The 19,095-nt window shown below is 40.6% G+C and overlaps 1 protein-coding gene and 1 non-coding gene across 6 annotated transcripts in view; both read left to right on the top strand.

Annotated features, from left to right (window-relative positions):
* Positions 1-349: 349 nt before the first annotated feature.
* Positions 350-421, top strand: trnae-uuc (transfer RNA glutamic acid (anticodon UUC)). The gene has a single exon. It is a non-coding gene; the product is annotated as a tRNA-Glu (tRNA).
* A 267-nt stretch (positions 422-688) lies between these two features.
* Positions 689-19,095, top strand: part of elf1 (E74-like ETS transcription factor 1) — a 37,463-nt gene continuing 19,056 nt past the window's right edge. For 2 of the 5 annotated variants that reach the window (XM_076103087.1, XM_076103088.1), the window contains exon 1: positions 10,802-11,119. The gene's annotated coding sequence lies outside the window, so the exon portion shown is untranslated. Of the gene's footprint in view, positions 1,377-10,796; positions 11,120-19,095 lie in introns of those variants that run through there. The other 3 variants (XM_076103089.1, XM_076103091.1, XM_076103092.1) reach the window with 3 other exon arrangements.

Here is a 19,095-nt window from a genome sequence, read left to right as displayed (position 1 = left end):
CGTCGTATTAATTTATTTCTTGGCACATTTGTCAATTAATTAAATATTCAATTATACTTTGGCTATAACCAGTAACCGTTACCAACACAGGGTATTTATGGCTGACGTCCTGTCCTGTATTCAGTAACAGTTAAAGACCACTAGATGGTACCTAGCCCCCAAGTGTTGTAATTTACACGACAAAGAGATCAAGAACAAGATAAAAAAAAAATATGATTGGCTTTAATGTAACGCTATGAACGTGTAGCTATCAAGGTAACCACAGCACGTTGACAAAAGATTTAAAAACAATCAGACTCAGACTCAGACTCTGTAAATATAGATGGATCGACCGTAATTCTGACATCTTTCCCATATGGTCTAGCGGTTAGGATTCCTGGTTTTCACCCAGGCGGCCCGGGTTCGACTCCCGGTATGGGAACACACTTTTGCCCATGTTTCAAAAAATAATTCATTTTTGTGCGTTTGACCATCCCACAAATATAACATCACATCATTATTGACAAATGGTGAGTGTTTTTAGGCTATTTGCTACATCTATCGCAATTCACGCCTGTCCTTTTCAAGGAATCTTACGTTGCTTTAGACCCCGCCCGTTAAGAAGTTATCCTCGATTGCTCTCATCTCACAAGGGCTTGGACCTTCCCGGAAGATGCCCATTTTCACTTTTATCTCCCTGTGATAACACTTATCGTAGTCTAGTAGAGGAAAACAAACTCGTCTAAAAAAAAACCTCCAACGCAAGCTTGTAGCCTACAACCGCCTTTTTTTCGTCCGCAACTTAATTTGACTAAATCGCGTTGTTGACAAAATTGCCTTTAAAGTGACACCTGTGACTGCGTAACGGTTTAGATACCAGTTTGTTTAATGGTTAGCGAAATTCCAGTAATGGATTACATATAAATAATATCCTACTAGTATTAAGAATAAAATATCAATTGGATCAGTATTTACATTTTAAGCAACAGGGCATGGCGCGACCACTTCTTTTTGTTTTTTCATAACGTCTTTTAATCCACCCTCGTCCCTCGATCCCATATTGCTCAACTGAAACCACCGCTCCTGATTCCTTCTTACTACTACAAGGTTACCGTCAGCCAAACTCTGGTCCCGGGCCAATCATTTCCCAGGAAAATGTGACTGTTAGGAATTCCCCACGCATCAGCCCTAGTCGAGGAAAAACTGCAACCTTGTGTCAGAAAGCACACGGACGCAGCAGGATGGTGAAAGCCGACGGGTGACTGTGGGATGATGGAGCTACAGTACCGCTTGCCTCACCTTTAACGACACCGTGTTTTCACGAGGACAGAGGATAACCACTTCCTGTTAACATGAGCCCAGGACATAATGCTCTGCTGATGACATCTTCTACCAGGGTGAGTCCACAGTATGTTTTATACTTATTGCTTACTTTCTTGTAGCCTTGACAATGTAGGCCTATCTGTATGTGTACTGGGCCTATGTGAGGACCCTTTGGAGTTATGTTAATTACTACATTCTTCCTGGTGCTTTTCATGTGAAATGACTGAAAGCTGATAATGGCTTATAAAATATTACAGCCGTTTAAGCGTTTTTATTGCACTTTGCTTACACTCAGAACACAGAAAGTGATCACACTGCAGCTAAAGAAGCATGACTGAACTCATATGATGATAGTACTGCCCTCTGGGATACATGGCCTTCAGCCTACGAGTCCATTTCTGTGTCTCCCCTTTGTGTGGGTCATCATGTGACTGTGTGTGTGTGTGTGTGTGTGCTTCAGAGATGCCCCCTTTAATAACCACTCATTTGTACATATAAGATAGACATCAAGAGGAATGTCAGTACATTGTAGTGCTTGTCTTTGTTCAGAGCTTTAATACGAATAGTGAACAGAGAGCACTAATTTAGTCTTATTGTAAATCTCCACCCTGATGCCAGGTGTAGTCATTTCTACAAAACATTGAACCTTGTTAATCTACTGTATTTATAACCCCTCAGAATTTTAACATGGTCAGATGTTCGGCCTCTTATTAGAGTTAAATGGGTTTTGAGCTGGAGTGTTCAATCAATTAATCCATTGGTTGATCGATAGCATAAAGACTAATCATTCAGTTTGTTTGTTTTTTTACGCGAAAATGCCCAAATTTCACTAGTTCCAGATTCTAAAATGTGGATATTTAATCTTCTTTTAAGTGTTCAACTACAGTAAACTGCTTGTCTTTTTGTCTTGGACTGTTGGTTGCATAAATTAAGCAGTTTTGATATGTCAACTTGGGCTCCCGGAGATTGTTTTGGTCATTTCTTAGCTATGTCCACATATTTTCCCATCATCCGACTCCACCGTGAGTCACTCATTCAATTGAAGAGGCCTCAGACTGAATATATTCACTAAAATAAGACAGAGTTGCTTTGAGAGAGAGTCTGAAATACTCATTGAGCTTCCTCGTAGGACAAATATAAATCCTGTTTTTCCCAATTTCTACAAATATATGTCTTCAATTCCTGGCAAAAGGTTTTTTTCACCATAGTATAGTTGATCAAGTTAATTGTGTGGCAAGTCTAAATGTTTGCCAGATGTTTACATTTTTCAGTTAAGATGCTTGTATCATGGGACGGACAAACACAATCTCATTGGTCGACTGCAGTTGCTCCCTTCAGAGGAGGCGGCTGTGACGCAGAGGGAGGCGTAGAGTTACGAGCTCTTAGCTTGTCCGTCCTGCTAGAGACGGGACCAGCTGGACCCACCAACCCTTTCGCCCATCCCGCTCTCCCCTTACAGTCTCCCTATGGTGGGAACACGGGCAGAGGCTTGTGGATAACTGGAAACTTCAATCTACTGAAATCAATTATCCAGAGCAAGACTTTCCAAAAATACTCCAGTGTGGAGATCGTCATGTTTGCTTCGAGCATGTGCCCTTGTTTTAGAAACATCCTGCCGTGCTTCTGTCCACACATTTAGCCTCTCTTTTCCCCCTTTCCTCTCTGGTTTGAGTGATATGGTGTGTGTGTGTGTGTGTGTGTGTGCGCACACTGCAGACAGTGTGGTTGAGGTTAAAGCAGTTCCCGGTAGCCTTCTTATCCTGTGACAGTGATGTCACCATCAGCAGCCTGACCGAGGGCAATAATGGAGAGCCTTCCCGTGCTGTTCTCCCGCCAGTGACGAGGAGCTCCTCAGACATTAGCCCGCCTTAATGGGCTGCTGGATATTGATTCGGCTACACAAAAAGAAGATCTGAGCTTTCATCCTATTTAGAAAGCAACACTACAGTTTCACAAAAGCTTTCAGAGTGGCCTTGCAAGAGACTGGCAATCATTTGCAATTTGGCACATGTGGTAATCTTAAAAAAACAGGTTTACAACCCTGTAACCATGTTCAGAGATATTTTGAGTATTTAGGAGCTATTGTCACATTGTTCAACCCATAGATTTATTGTTATGTGTCCACACATGGAGCTACAAATAAAATGTACTTGCTCGCTAACTCCTGCAAGTTTAAAACGAGAGAAAAACATTTTCTAAAGCCAGCATCTGTAAGCAATGACATTCTCAGGTGTAACTCAGTGTAATTTGGTGGTTTAGGAATAACCACAAGATGGCAATGTTCTTATGCTTCGACTAAACAAACAATCACATGAGATGGCTGACACCTCAAATGACTTGCAGAAATGCAGGAAACGACCTGTGAAAAGAGAAATAAAACTGTTGAACTTCCCCTTTCCTACGTGCAGAAATGAGACCTCATGTTTGCCTGTTTTCTGTTGAGGGCTTGGAGAGGAACTGCTGTTTGCAAAGTTCCTGAATTGTACGCGGCTGTTTCACAACCTCAGACTTTTGACACCTGAATATCACCTTGTCGGACATGTTTGATTGCGGCAGTAAACCGCTGCCACTGGACCTGACGTCAGAGAGAAAGGAGAGTCGAGGGGAAATTCCACCTGTAGCCTCACTCTGCTCTCTTGCTGCCTGTCTCACAAGCATGTGACTTGGACGAGTCATCATGCCTGAGTTTCTCCATGAATTCGGGCATTGTCATGATGTAATGCAGTGTTCCAGTCAAGCTATTTTTAGCATACAAAAGAGGACAACGTTGTTTTTGAAGTATGTTGTTGTGTAAATGCAGTATTAAAGTTTAGTTGTTTCTTTTTAAACCAATTAGACTGATTCAGGTGTTAGAAAACGAAGTGATTAAAAGTAATACAATATACTGGCTTCAATGAGGAAAAGTATTTATTCATAAAGTAGTCAAAAAATTACAAATTGAGGCAATAATAAAGACTTTGCGGTGATAATCAAGTGAGAATAGACTGTATTCGTCTAAAAGCGTTCACAGTTTTACATTTAGGACTAGCTTGACATTTTGGGAAATACGCTTATACCTTTGCTGCAGAGATGGTGTATTTCCCAAAATGTCAAACTATTGCTTTGAATGAAAATTGAAATAGGACATCGCATTAGATTATGTTGCTCCAGATACCAGGGAAAGTAAGAAACCCCTTAGCCACAGTATACTTTGTCTGCAGGAAGAATTACTGTAGGATGAATCAAAGTATAACGTGTCCACTCTGGCAGCATGTTGACATCATGAGATTAGTTAACCGCATTACTTAGATATTTTTACGGGTCCATGTAAGCCCACAGCGTAGTGAGCTGTATCACTGATGTATGTGTAATTACGTTAAGGAGTGATGGCTCGGGTTGTAGTGTTCTACCTTACGGTAGTTTGACCGCACAAAGTAGCTCCAGACCAAAAATAGAAACTGGCTCAGCCTGCAACTTTGGCGCATAATGAGATTTCACCCTGTCATTTTTCATGTCTCTTGGAGCTAATGAGGTAGCAGTGAGTGGTTCACGGAGGCCTTTCATGAGTCAGCTCAGCCAGTGGTGCTTGGATTCAAAGAGTGAGCTTTGCTCGAAGAAGCCAAAGGATCTTTTCCTCATTCAACTTTTAACAAACTCTTTCAACAAATGTGACTAACACAGGCGAAGACAGAGTTGACAGAATTTGCAGCGAGCTCATGGCAGCTCATCGTATCTGCTGAGAGGCGAGTGTCTGTCTTCACTGACAGTCATTTTTTATTTATTTTTTTCCTTTTGGGTTCATTTCAAAGTGACAGGCAGTCCTCAGGCTGGTTAAATTATTTAACTGCATGCAGCCAATGGGTATTATAATCTAGGCCCTGAGTGACAGAGCAATATGCTCTTAGGGCCTCATGGCATTTTATTAATAATGAGCTTGAGATAAACTAGAGCTCTCGGGTGAAAAGCTGCTGGCTGTTGGCGCACACTGGAGCACGCTATGCTCTTAGCCCGGAATTAGCTGGTGTGACACAGATGGACCTTTTTAAAACCTCAGCGATTGTTTCTGATAAGATGTCTGCATGAGAAACAACAGTTATGTGGTTCTTAGTTATTGTGACGTCGCGGAACAATGAATGCTTTCTGCCAGTATCTGACTGCAGGTAGCTGTTTACAGCCCACAGAGGTGTGATGTAGTAGACGACCTGGATTGTTGGCCTGCTCTCTGTATTTAATAATTAATGAGCTGCAGTCTGTATGTGTGTATCTGGATTCGCCAGCAGTAGACGTAATGCGACTACAAGTCGCATTACGACTAGCCCCTGCCTATCTGTTCAACAGCTACTGTATGTCTCATCAGCACCGTTTCCAGACGCAGCAAACAGCGGACAGACACAGTTAGGTTTAAATCCGGTCCACAAATGAATTATTTTATTTTATATGAATTGCAAAAATAAACACTCAAACCGCAAATGAGGATTGGACATTTGATTTGATTTTTTAATTTTTATTAATGTGACTACTTCCTGTCATACAGCTCCCATTCTGAAGGAATAAAATCTCAAGCTGCAATATTTTACGAAACAGGAGCGAAAAAATGTCTGTATGCACATGCACACTGAATATTATCTATTAAAGGCCTGTGGTCTGAGCATCGTTCTCTGCTGCGAACTGCTCCTGAATCACTCACATCCGGTTGGATGAGCTGTTGCACACTGAATGCTTTGGCTTCATAGCTGTACACCTACACAGCTCTTTGGCAGGTCTGTCTGCACCACAGTCACACTCAGTCAGCACAATGAATCATGTTAGAGTCGGGATGGTCACTGTCCGAGAATGATGACGTTTTCTTTGCACTATGAGCCGTCGGCTTATTGAACAAACTTGTTGCAACAAGAAAGTTTGACCTCAACCAGCTGGCATGCTTTTAAATCATAAAAGTGTGATATTTGTATAGCACCTTGACTGCCTTCCATCTTTCGAGAGAGGAGCTCAGTGTATCCTCGGAAGTCCCCCGGCAGATTAGGCCTACAGCAGCATATCTAGAGGCTGGACCAAGGCAAACCTGATCCAGCGCTAACTATAAGCCTCCTCTTAAATGTGGTGAGTGTGTCTGACTCCCGGACTGAAACGGGAAGCTGGTTCCACAGAAGAGGAGCTTGATAACTGAAGGCTCTGGCTCCCATCCTACTTTTTGAGACTCTAGGAACCACAAGTGATATGGTATTATAAGCTCCTTAAGATATGATGGTGCCCGGCCAATTCTTTGTAGGTGAGGAGAAGGATTTTAAATTCAATTCGTTATTTAACTGGGAGCCAGTGCGGAGAAGCTAATACAGGAGTAATATGATCTCTTTTCTTCGTTTCTGTTAGTACATGTGCTGCAGCATTCTGGATCAATGCTGACCTCCAAGCCACACAAATAATTCTGTGCGGCCTCCAAAGGCTCCCATATCTCATCCAGTCAAGGATCGTTCACAAATGTTTGTCACACGGTACTCCAAAATAACTCTTTACTGAGTGATCTGGATTTTATGAGTGCAGTTCTTTCTGGAGTGGTTTGTCAGGTGCAACTTTGTAGGGCACGCCGAGATAAATATAAAATGCAGCGAGGACTAGTTGTGCTGTATTTGAGGGTTTCCATTTGCTAAACTTTGACCCATAAAATAAACATTCTGGCTGATATAACATTTATTGGCATAGACATTTGTGTAGTAAGCTCAATAACTAAGTGAAATTCTGTCATATTAATATACTTATGATAATATTATAATGTGAATCTAGCAACTCAAAATGACAAGCAGAAAGATTAACAGCATGCAATTATCTTATGTCCCTCTTTTGGGTTAAAGGGAATTCACTGACACTGTTACAGGCCTTAACCACAGCAGCTCTGTGGTGTCAAGTATTGCTGTGCTCTGCCCTTTAATGGGGAGTTAACGCAGAAAATGGGGCCTTTTCGGGCTGGGCCTGTTGTGGTTGGCGTCTGTATGCCGAACTCACACAAAAGAATCAAGATTTTTTTTCATTCTTAGGCTGCAAAGGAAAGGTATGTCTTTCAGTGAGTCTATAGGTTCAATTGGCTCTGCACTGATCCCAGAACAAGACTGTTTCTTGATTGTGTTAGTACACCACCATTGTAGAAATAAAGCAAGAACACAATGCACTGTGTTAGACAGGCTTTTTGTGTTCTCACACTGCGGGCTGATTTTAATTGTATCCCACTGACATGTCATGAAGCACCAGCAATTTAAACATCTTCACTTTTATTGCTTTTCCCCCAGAGTGTAGATGTGATTTGTTGTGCAAATCTGGGTGAGTTTGCGTTCAGTATTGCAGAAGATAATTGGAAGGACTGTAAATTCTTTGGAGAGGATAAGTGCAAATAGTTTTTTTTTTGCTGCGTTCAGTAAAAAAAACACATAATATTCACATTCATGATGCTTTAAAGTTTAGTCTAGATTTGAGGCCATGAATGAGCCTCTCCAAACACTGTGAACCAAAGATGTGTGTCTTAAAACCTTAAAACAGTGATTTCAATGTTTCAGTGTCTGTTTTTGTCCAAACATCAACTTAAACATGTAAGATGTGTTTGCATATCCATCCTGATCCCTCCTGGCTTCCTCCTGTAAAAAGTGGAATTTTTCCTTATCTGATGCAAGAGTCAAAGAATAGTGTGTAGTACAGATTGTAAAGCAAATGTGTCATTTTGGGATCTATAAATAATATTGACCTAACGTGACATTTTCTTTTATATTGTACTGTGTCTATGTAACTTTGGTGTTTTTCAGACCCTAAATAAAACGAAGTCATTAGATTAAATCCACAATTAATTAATTTGACATTTGCTTGATCAAATAATAATGAAGCTCATGAAGTGTCTGAAATCACCAGAGCTTGAACTAATGTCAGGGGATTTCTTACGTTGTCATTTTATGAAGCTGGGAAAAAAAAAGCAAACAAATCCTCAGATTTGCCTTTGCAGGCTTTTGGAATGGTTGCAAGCTTGTTTGACATGTTGAATTGATTTTGAAAGACTCATAAAGTATGTATGTATTATGTAATTATAGTTCATGTGTAGATAGATTGTAGAGATTCTCTTTCTGTCTTGCTCAGTGAGACATTTAGTTAATTCACATTACTGCAGTTTCCCTAACCAGAAACTACAGGGACAGCTCAGAAGATACTGGCTCCATAGACTGTATAAAATATGGACGTAGTCTCCGTGACGTCCCCCATCGGTTTCTGAAGACAAGTTGTGAAGCTCTAAGTGGGTGGCTCCTGCCATTGTCATCAAATGGGCGACTACTATAAAATTTTAGTTGTCATAAATGGGGACGTTAGGTATGAAGACCAAAACCATTTCTGTACCAGGTTGTAAAAATGTTTGTTACTGCTGTAAAATTGGGTATTTTAACATGGGGCCCTATGGGGATTGTCTCGCTGTTGGAGCCAGCCTCAACTGGCCATTTCAAGAACTGCAATTTTTGGCACTTCCACGTTCGCTTTCATTTCCAGCACCAAGAGGTTTCCGCTTGATTGGCACACGTAGAGGAATAAATGTGCTCCTTAGTATTCATTGAAGAGAGAGCCATGAGTTGTTTTTGATGCCATGCCCTCTCGTCTATTTGTTTGCTCCTCTTATGAGACTTCCTGGTAGGGAAATATTTTTTCGACACAGCTGATTACCCACAATTAACAGATCACTGGAATGTAGCGCAGTCTCATTACGGGTTTCTTTTCTTTTCTCATTTTGCAAAGAATATGCTGAATTTGTGCTTCAGGAGTCTAAAAGCGTATCGTCAGCACTGCAGCTCTAAAGTTTCCTTTCCTTTGATGGCTTTTTTTTTTTTTCTTTCAGAGTAGATACACAGTGTAAATATATAAATGGGATTTCTGGATCTAGAGTACGGGTAAATTACGGACCCAGAAAAGTACCCTATTGATAGTGGTAAGGTGGTGGCACACAATAGATCCATTACATCCATAATATTGACAAGAATGTGCTGAATGTCTGCAGCTCTTCTTTTGGGCCATAGATGATATTTTAAAACTTTTGTTTACCCAGAGATTTTGTTTATCTGTACGGCTTACACAAGGGGAGTAACATTACTTTAGCCCGTGTACATGCATGTGTGTGTTTTTGTATGTTTACATAGTTGTCCTGGATTTTAGCAGTGCTGCAGTGCATTAACCGTAAGCGTAAATATCACAAGAAGTTTCCGCCGCTGCTTCGGAGTTGTGGACAGTATTTCCAAGAGGAAAGTGATGAATGGAGCTTGTTTGGTGTAACTTTCCCTCACAGCAAGGCTATCAATTTGCTCTGAGGCAAACCGATGCGTTCTGCTCTGAGCCGAACTATATTGAACAGAGGCCAGGAAGAATTAATGTGATGATGAGAGCACTCGGTGGAGACTGAGATGGTGATTTGGGCATCCGTGACAAACAGACCCCACTGCAGTTGCAATTAAGTTTAATGGGTTAATTTTTTAAACATCAATCTCCAAGTCCTGTGTCTGTTTATGTTTATCTTCTTTCCCAACAATCCCAATTTGAGGCAGGTTTTATTTACATATTTGACTGTTGAATGCACTACGTGGGGCTTTTCAGCGGAAAACATGTATAAATTGATGCAGAGCCAAAGAGTGTGAAGACACAAAGTGCTCAGCGCTCACCACAGACCACCGCTTCCTGTGAGTGTCGTTTCTGATACATTCTTATCAAGTCTTAGCTATATCTGTGTACTCTAAACTTAACAAGACATGTGACAGTGAATAGGTCAGTGACACCTACTGCGGCTGATCTGTGACACTTTCTGTATGTTTTAACATCTTGTAAATGTAAAATCTGAGACATGAACACAGGTGCTTGAGTTAAAAGTGCATTTGATGTTTGTTCACAGCAGGAGCGTTGCCGTTATCATGATCACTGAGTGTTAAAGAGGAGGAGGAGGGGGAGGAGAATGTTTTTTTGGCCCTCTGAGGTGAAGCACTTGCTCATACCTAAAAGCAGTCGACTTTGCAGTTTAATTTCTTTGTACCTCCCACTGGTAGAAGTTGTTTTATGGGGCTTTCTACTGCCGGCAGAACAACTCCCCCACAAGTCAGCAGCTTAACTGGCTCCCTGACACGGCTAATAGACTCACGATTCATTGCAAATGTTTTAATGGGACACAAAGGGGTGTGAACTTTACTTCTGAGCTGCCGTACAGATTTTAATAACCATGCCAGGCCCATATTGTATGGTCAAAGTCTAAAGTAAGTGCATACCTGTTCAACTGTTTACCTGCACCAGCAGCACTCCTTCGCCTCTGCAGGAGAAACCCGTCTATCGTCTTTCATGCTGTTTGAGGTGTGGCCCTCTGGTTGGACCTCTCTGCTCTCCCCTCCCCCGCTGAAGCATCATCCAATCCCCGCCACATGTCAAACTCACCTGAAACGATTTGCATTCAGGGCCGATACTTGCCGCTGATTGGCCAGGTAAAAGCACTCTGCCTCAGGGCTCCCCTACCAATGGTGATAGGGCTGCGTGACTCATAGGGAGAGGACAAGTTGCTTCACTACACTTCTCCTTTTTCTGCTTCAAACAGCAGCCATTGCATTGTCTTTTTTTTTTTCTCCGTCCTCTGCAGTTTTGTTTTAGTCGCTGTGAGAAAGAGGTGTGAGGCTAGCCCGTGGTCTACACCTTCAGACAGCTTTGTCCCCCTTCTGAATGCACCTTGGATTATTCCCCTTTTCGCCTTTTGTTGTCTGTTTTTTCTCTTGATTTTCATTGGTTACTGTGAGCGACACTTGTTCGGTTGCTATTATGGACATTGTCACCCGAATCCTGAGCCTTTGAGGTTAGTGATGAATACTTCTCCTCCTCCTCTTCACACTTGACGTGTTTTGTTGTTTCTTGTTCGTTGAAACAAATGCCTTAAAACTGTTTTTCTGAGACTTTTTAAGTTTAAGACCCTAACCCTTTTGATCCTTATTTATTAAATTATTTGGGAGACAAGCAGCTAGATAGGTCGCCATAATGTGTACCTTTTGGTTTCATCGTAGCATTTTCATTAGCACACTTGACATGTTCAGGTTTTGTTCAGGGAGCTTTAACAAGTCATACAAGTTGAATTGACATTTAGGTGTTTTTTTCCCCATATAATGTTTTCTAAGCCTATTTCTATAACAAAATGTGTTCAAGGAAACAGTAAAACAGTATTAATAGTACTGTGAGTTTTACATATTAAGCTTTTATGTTGGGCTGCGCAGATCAAACCAGTTCCCTCAAACTGGTTTGAAGTTGACACTTTCTACGGCTTGACAACGCGGGAGATCAAGTAATGGGTTTGAGGTTCTGTGTTTGTGGTTCTAACAACTAATACCAACTATCTGATTTTTGCTTTTCTTTTATGAATTGTTGCCTTATATGGTGTGCTGAAGCAAGGGCGGGAACCGTGTTTTGCAAGCCCCTTGACCAAGCCCACATGTATTTCTCATGGTGTAGTGATCTGTAATTACACATCATGTTGATGATGTTGATGTTCATTTTGATCTGTGATTGCTTTCAAAGTTGAATGCAGTCCTTATTGAGCATGTTAAACGCTGCATCAGTTGGCACGAAAACTGCTGTGGTTTTGCTGTTGTTGCTCTCCACAGTGTTGTGCATGGAGTCAGTCATGCAGCGCTTCATCTTCAGTTCATCAGAACAGAAGTTTGCTCATCTTGTAAAGTAGAGGCCCGCAAGGTCGTCAGTTCAATTTCGGAGAGAAGTTTGGTCCCACAGTATGTTGCTTCCTCTTTTAGTTTTAGTTTTAGTTGACCTTTTCGAAAGTAATTTTTTTTCAACCATCAGCCAGTTCAATTATTCGTCTAAATGCTGGTGAGAATCTGTCTCTAAAAGTTGTTCAGTGCAGCAGAGATACAATCACACTTCCTGTTTCACCAGAAATCTACTCTGCACTTTTTTGGGACCACAAGAGAGCACATACTTTATCACTGAATAAACACGACTACAGTTTGAGAAGCATCTAGGTTTCACACCCACTTTTTATCGATTCTGTCTTCAAAAGCCACTGCAGTATGCAGTAAGCCCTGAAACAGTACTGATTTTATCCAATTTTGGTTGATCTTTTTTTATGAAGCCATATGCAAAAGCCCAAAGCTTGAGAGATTGTTTCATCGGTTCGGCATTCATAATTGATTTTGTTGACGTAATTTCTGACGTAACGTGCGGTTGAGGCCAAATACATGCAACTAAGAACAGAGATCGCAGAGATACCAAATAGATATCTGTATACTTTAGGCTCAGTTACTGAACTATTATTAGCTTTGGATCAATTGGCCTTGAAGTCTATTTGTATTTAGCACCTGCTGCAGTATCAACTCATGACGCAGTCAGTGAACAGCGCTGTTGTGTTGAGCAGGTGAGTTTGCATTTGACCTAACTCTTGGTACTCTGTGCCCACCCTGATTTGGCTTGTAAATGAGGCCCTCGTGCCTCAGAGGATGAACTCATGCTGAAGGTGGTGTTTAGCGAGGCTTTGTGTGTGCCTCATTCAGAGGACATAGAGGCTGATGAAGAGACGAAGGGGGGCTGGACAGTAGTATCAGGTATAGGCTCCTCTTTCAATACAAAGTCAACAAGTCTTGGCCTGTAATTAGATCATTAGGCTTGGGCAACAGGACGGAGGCGTTGCAAGAGAAGGGCATGACGAGAGGAGGAGGTGGGGAGGAGTTTATTACTACAGTCCCAGCATGCCGAGATATGTAAAAGTGGAGGATTTATTCAGTTTTATGTTACAGGCCCATCGTTCAAAGAGAATAACAGAGCCAACTTATTATGGTCAGGTACAAACAGTTTTTTATGCCTTGAATTGAACAGACTGAGAACCAATTTTCAATAATGCAAATAAAATCCATTTGCACAGGCTAAATATTATACTGATTGAATGTCAGTAGCATATACAAGCTTAAACTCAACTTGTTTGGTCTTAAAATGTAAATATATTAGAAGATATAACTACTAAAAAGGAGACCAGAATTTCATGGTAATCCTTAATGCATTATTATCTCCCATTTATTGAAGAGGATGCAGAAAAGCAGTGGACTCATAGTGAAACTAGTAGATACTCATGTCTTGTTTATCCACAGTCATTGTTTTTTAATAAAACTGCCTGGAAAATGTTAAAATGAGAAAGTATCAGCACTCCTATCCTGTTCTGATGTTTTTATTTGGCTTGAATAGATTTGCATTATGTTTGCTTGTCAGTTTCTCCATTTCTTCTGAGACATTTTAATTTCCATGGCACTCTCTTTTTCTGGAGTGGATGAAGACTTAAAGGTTGAAGAAGTGGGCTTGTGACGGGAAGTTTGAACTCCTGTGACCGGCTGGAAAAAACTGGGTGGGGAAAGTTAATGTGTAACAATCTCCTCTGCCCTTATGGCTACTGTCAAGGTGCCACTGAGCAAGGCACATACTGTGTCTCAAGGTGCTCCAGGCATAGCTACACCCAGCAGGCCAAAGCCACTTGTGTGTCTGTTAATAAATTGCAGGTCTACACTCAGGAAACCCTCCCTTGATAAATAAAGTGAAATCGATTGAGCAAGTCCCGTGTTGCAACTGTCTCATACTAAGAGCATGCTGGGACTGGCAGAACTCAACAAGCCAGAACTGTGATCATCACATCTGAACACGGAGCCCAGTCCAGACAGATTTCATTTCAGAGGAGCAGGGATGATACTTTTTTCCTCTTGTGTTTTTCCTCAGACTTATTTACTGAGAACTTAAAAGGATGTGATGTAATACCGGATTTTTCAGTGATTACAAAACTGATGATGACGGTCCAGAATATTCAATGGTTGGCTTAGGTCTTTCAGATATTTAAATTTTTGCATTAGTGGTTGTTGATGGTGAAGTGACAAGACTTTTGATAGAGTCCTTTGCTCTTATTTATCACATTAAAACTGCTTTAAATCCACTAGAAACTATCGATATACTTCAGTATCGCGATATTATGTTTTGTGATATTTTAACAATTCTCAAAAACAATATCGATTTTTAGTTAATAGTTTACATGCAAAGATTCGTGGCAGACAGTGTCTCAGATTGCACAACAAGTAGTGCTATGATGTTGGATGTTACAGTCACGTAACGTAGATCCCACTGTTCTGGTGGTGTAAAAAAGTTAACTTTTCGTTAGTCAGACTTAGTGGTTTGTTCTTTGTACGATGGCAGTTTTCCTTAAATGAAATACAAAAATTGCAGTGTATTGCCTTGCTTACAGTAATGCAATATATTTCAGTTTATTGAATCGTAACCCCTTTATCATGGGATGTATTGTATCACCACATTCTTGCCAATACACAGTCCTACTAGAAGCCTTAAAAGAGTTGTATGAGACTCAGAAGGAATGGGTGAAAGACAAGAGTGTCATGTTTTCAGACACAGAGAGAAAGAAAGGGAGAGAGTGTTTGTGAGTGTGAGAGAGAGAGAGAGAGAGAGAGAGAGAGATGATATGTGGAATATCAGGTCACACCTTTTGATAACACTCCTGGTTATGCAACGTACCATGCCGGTCAGGGCACAAATTCTGTGCTGGCAAAAGCAACAGTCTCCCCTTTACATGGCTGCAAATAGGTCCACTAGTCTAGCCTCAACACAGGGTTTCATGTACGTTAACTCAACTGCTGTACTTTTACTTTACTATTAATTCCAAATGGTACTTTATGCTTCTACTACATTTAAAAGGGAATGTTGTACTTTGTTCTCTTTTACAGCTACTAGTCTACATACAAAACAAATACTAATGTTATTCTGCTGCCCTAATGTGTACTTAAGTCATTTTTGAATGCAGGACTTTTACTTTTATTGAAGTATTTGTACATTGTTGATACGATACTTTTACTCAAGTAAAGGAGCTGGATTTACCCAACAAAAAAATGCAAAGTGCTTCCTATACATTTCTAAATAAAAAGTTGACTTTTGTTAGTGGATAGCATATAACTCAGGTGATGATGAGGCCATCAGATAGTAAGGAACGATTATATACACTATTCATGAATTATGAACTACCAGACATTCACCAACATTCATACTGTTCTGATTCTATTTTTTGAAGTGACTCGTCATTTTGAAAGCATGCAGTTCATACTAACTAACTTTAGAGTTTTTTAATATACTCAATTATGTTCTCTTGTGTACTGCTTTACTGTGAAAATCGTGATGATGCATGTCTTGATGAAAGTCTATCTGTCACTGTGTTTGTGTGGGTGGAGGCAGGCTTGAGGTGCAGGTTTATTTTGTGCCAGATAAAAGCAGCATGCAGAACCTTGTAAAAATTTCCATTACAGCTTTCTGTTGGCCCCGTCTTTGTTTGAAGCACGGTTATTTGTTTCTGTACGGTAATTTGTAGATACGGGAATATGATACAGCTAGCTGACTGCTATAAATTGCTAGCACTCTACTATATAATACAGTGGCCTGAAAATACATTCACACTGCAATGTTTTTCTTTCCAGTTATGTGGGTTCCACCCTTATTGAGTTAACATGGTGGAAAAAAAAGGGGTACATTTGGACATACTCTGTTGCCAACTCCCTAACACTCCCTCGTGCTAATTTAAACATCATGTTGCCTTTAATGCAGTATCACTTGGTACAAAGAGGCATTCTGACCCAGGCACTGAGGGAAATTGATTGCCCACATGGTTTGCAGAGGCTTTGGACCCAGACACCCAGCTGCAGTGGTGTCTGTGTCTAGAAGCCTCAGCAGCAGGCTGTTATATGGAAAACTGGCCATGCCCATAATGACGCCAGCACTTAAATGATCTGCTGAACTCCTGTGTGAGTGGAAAGGTTTCAGTTATGGAGGACAGAGCTGAAGTTAATTTATTGCTTAATTTATTTATGTTTGTCTTGAGACCTCTCCTCCTTTTCCAAGATGCTTTGCTTCCATACTGTTTGAATGTCTTTTTTTTCCTCTTTCATCAACTTTGCCTGCGTGTTCATGAAAGGCTCAATGACCAGAAATGAAATGCTTGTTGCAGAAGCTCAGGCATTTCATTTAGCTTACATTGAGCCTCAAAGAGCCACATTTACAGGCACAAAGATGCCCTTTCTGTGAAAATTTGTCTTGTCATGCGGTTGGTTCGGCGAACACGATGTGAGTAAAAATAAGGGGCTGAACCACAGGCTTGACAGATAAATGCCACAAAACATGTCGGTGCAGACACACATACAGAGCTGCTGGCAGAAATGACAGGATAGTAACTCTAGAGTGACATTTTCATTTCTTCAGAAATCTACCCATCAAGCAGATCCTTTTTTTTTTTTTGCTTAATAGCTGACAAACATTTCACTTTTCTCTCTATGTTTTTTCTGTTGTTTTATTTTTTGGGAAATATGTTTTTTTGCTTTCTTGCGGAGATTTGTATGACAAGATTGACACCACTCTCACATCTGTCCGTTAAATATAAAGCTACTGCCAGAAGCTGATTAGCTTAGCTTAGCATGACGAATGTAAAAAGGGGGAAACAGCTAGCGGGACCATGTCTAAAGGCAACACAATTTGCCCACCACTGCATCCAAAGTTTATTAAAGCAACATCTAATATCTTGTTTGGTTAATTCATACAAAAACCAATGTGATTTTACAGTGATTTGCCGTACAACTTTTTGGCCAGGTACAGATTACAAAAATATATTACATGTTGATTTAAGGGAATTAGATGTGCCGGACAGATTTGTTACCTCTGGAATCAGCCCCGCTAGCTGTTTCCATCTGTTCCCACTCTTTATGCTAAGCTAACGGTCTCCTGGCTCTGGCTTCTTATCCACTGTACAGACAAGAGAGTGTTATCGATCGCTCTCATCCAGTTCTCGGCATGAAAGTGAAAAGGCGCACTTCCCAAAATGTTAAACTATTCTTTCTTGACTGTCATGAGCGCTGGTCATTAGTGTCGCTCCATTCACATCATATCAGCTTTGTTAAAAGTATCTGACATCATGTTTCTTGGACAACAGCTATAGCTGTAACTTTGCAATAGTGCTATCGGTGATGAAATACCAGCATCTTCCAATTGATTTCTTTTGATTCATCCAGTTAGAGCAGTTTACTGAGCTGAATGAGGCCCACCGTCTCTCTCTTTCTTGTACCACTGAGCGTACTTTACTAGCCCTCTCCCTCTGCTTGTTTCTAAGCAACAGCCACTCCTTGTTTACCTTTGAGTTTTTGCATTGTGATTCTCGTCAGAACAACATAACCCCAGCCCCTCGGGAGACTGATTGTCAGGCCTCTTTATTCAAAGTAGTATTAATGCAAAGGTTCCCGCGTACATAAGTCATTAATAATGGATGTACCCTCCTGAAAAAGTAATAGATTTAGAGTTATTTATATTAAACTCTTATCTTCTTCTACTTCCAACATTTAATTATTACTTATCCTCAATATGATTAAACAATACAACCATGTAAATATTTTCTTATAGGACCAGATTGAGCACGTCTGTCGCTGTAGCCAGGTAGTTTATTGTCCTCATCTCCTGCACCCACCCCACCTCCTGACTATCATAAACGAGTGTATTTCATAAAGCCTTCTCAAATATTGACCCGACTGTCCTTCTGCTTCCTGCACAGGCTCAAATACTTCTCCAAAGAGGTGAAATGAACCTTTGATTGATGGTTTCAGCTGAAATAAATGATCTAAATGAAAATAATTGGGATTAGTACTGTTAACTTTTACATTATTAGTAGAGCAGAACAGACATAGTTACACAAAACATGTCAAGATGTCAAGATCAACTGACTGTGGCGCAAGTTATGATGTAATACCTAAACCATGCAATCCAAACATTCGTCATGACCTCATGAGTTGTAGTTTAGGCTTGTTAGTTCAGTCACATGACTTAACAGTTTTTGTCCCCATTTGAAGTACGCACTTGACATCATGACTCAGCACTTCTGTCCTGAGATCCAGGAATGTGGCAGACTTTTACCGGCTTCAAGACTAGAGACATTGACCAGCTATACCTAATACCACACTAACCTAGTATCCAATGGTGTGAAATCAGATAAGCTCTCTTGAAGGGGCTAAGCTGTCTCAGTGTGAGTGGTCCTATCTGTGAAGCTTTACAAGGGATCAGATGAGAAGAGTTGATTTAGTCGTTATTAGCTGCTAAACTGAAGCTTGATCTGCAGGGATCTTGAAAAAGGCTTTGCCAAAGCTGCAAATTAGCATCTTTCATAGTGTTCCTTTCCCACAAAGGACTTATTATCATACATACTAGAAATGAATGAAGTGTGAAATATTGTTGGCCGATAGAATTGATAGTGGATTTAAAAAAATAATTACATTTATTTGGAAAAACACTTATTTGCTTTCTTGCAGAGTTAGTTGAGAAGATTGATACCGCCGCAGCCGGTTAGCTCAGCTTAGCATAACAACTTAAAGCAAGGGAAACAGCTAGCCTAGGCTCTGTCGAACAAGAAACAAATTCCACCTCCCGACATCTTTTGAAGCTCAGTAGATAATACGTTATGTTTATATGTTAAACGTGTGTGTTTACTTTTGACAAATAAACTAAATGTAAAATCCACAAGCTTCAGTTTTACAGGGGGGATGGGGTTAACTATCTAACTTTTGACCCCTGTTTCCAGTATTTATGCTAAGCTAGGCTAACCGGCTGCTGGCTCTATCTACATATTTGCTCTACTGATGTGAGTGTGACATAGTTTTTCTCATCTAAAAAGCAAATAAGCATAATTCGCAAAATGTTGAACTATCATTTTAAGAAGAGCGTGACTCCAAAGTGCATGACACGACAGAGAAAAATGATATT

This window comes from Anarhichas minor, unplaced genomic scaffold, assembly GCF_050575085.1.
Source record: "Anarhichas minor isolate MPS153535 unplaced genomic scaffold, ASM5057508v1 ptg000028l, whole genome shotgun sequence".
NCBI classification, from domain to species: domain Eukaryota; kingdom Metazoa; phylum Chordata; class Actinopteri; order Perciformes; family Anarhichadidae; genus Anarhichas; species Anarhichas minor.
The sequence above is the reverse complement of the archived record's forward strand: the minus strand, read 5'-3'. Positions and strand labels throughout refer to the sequence as shown.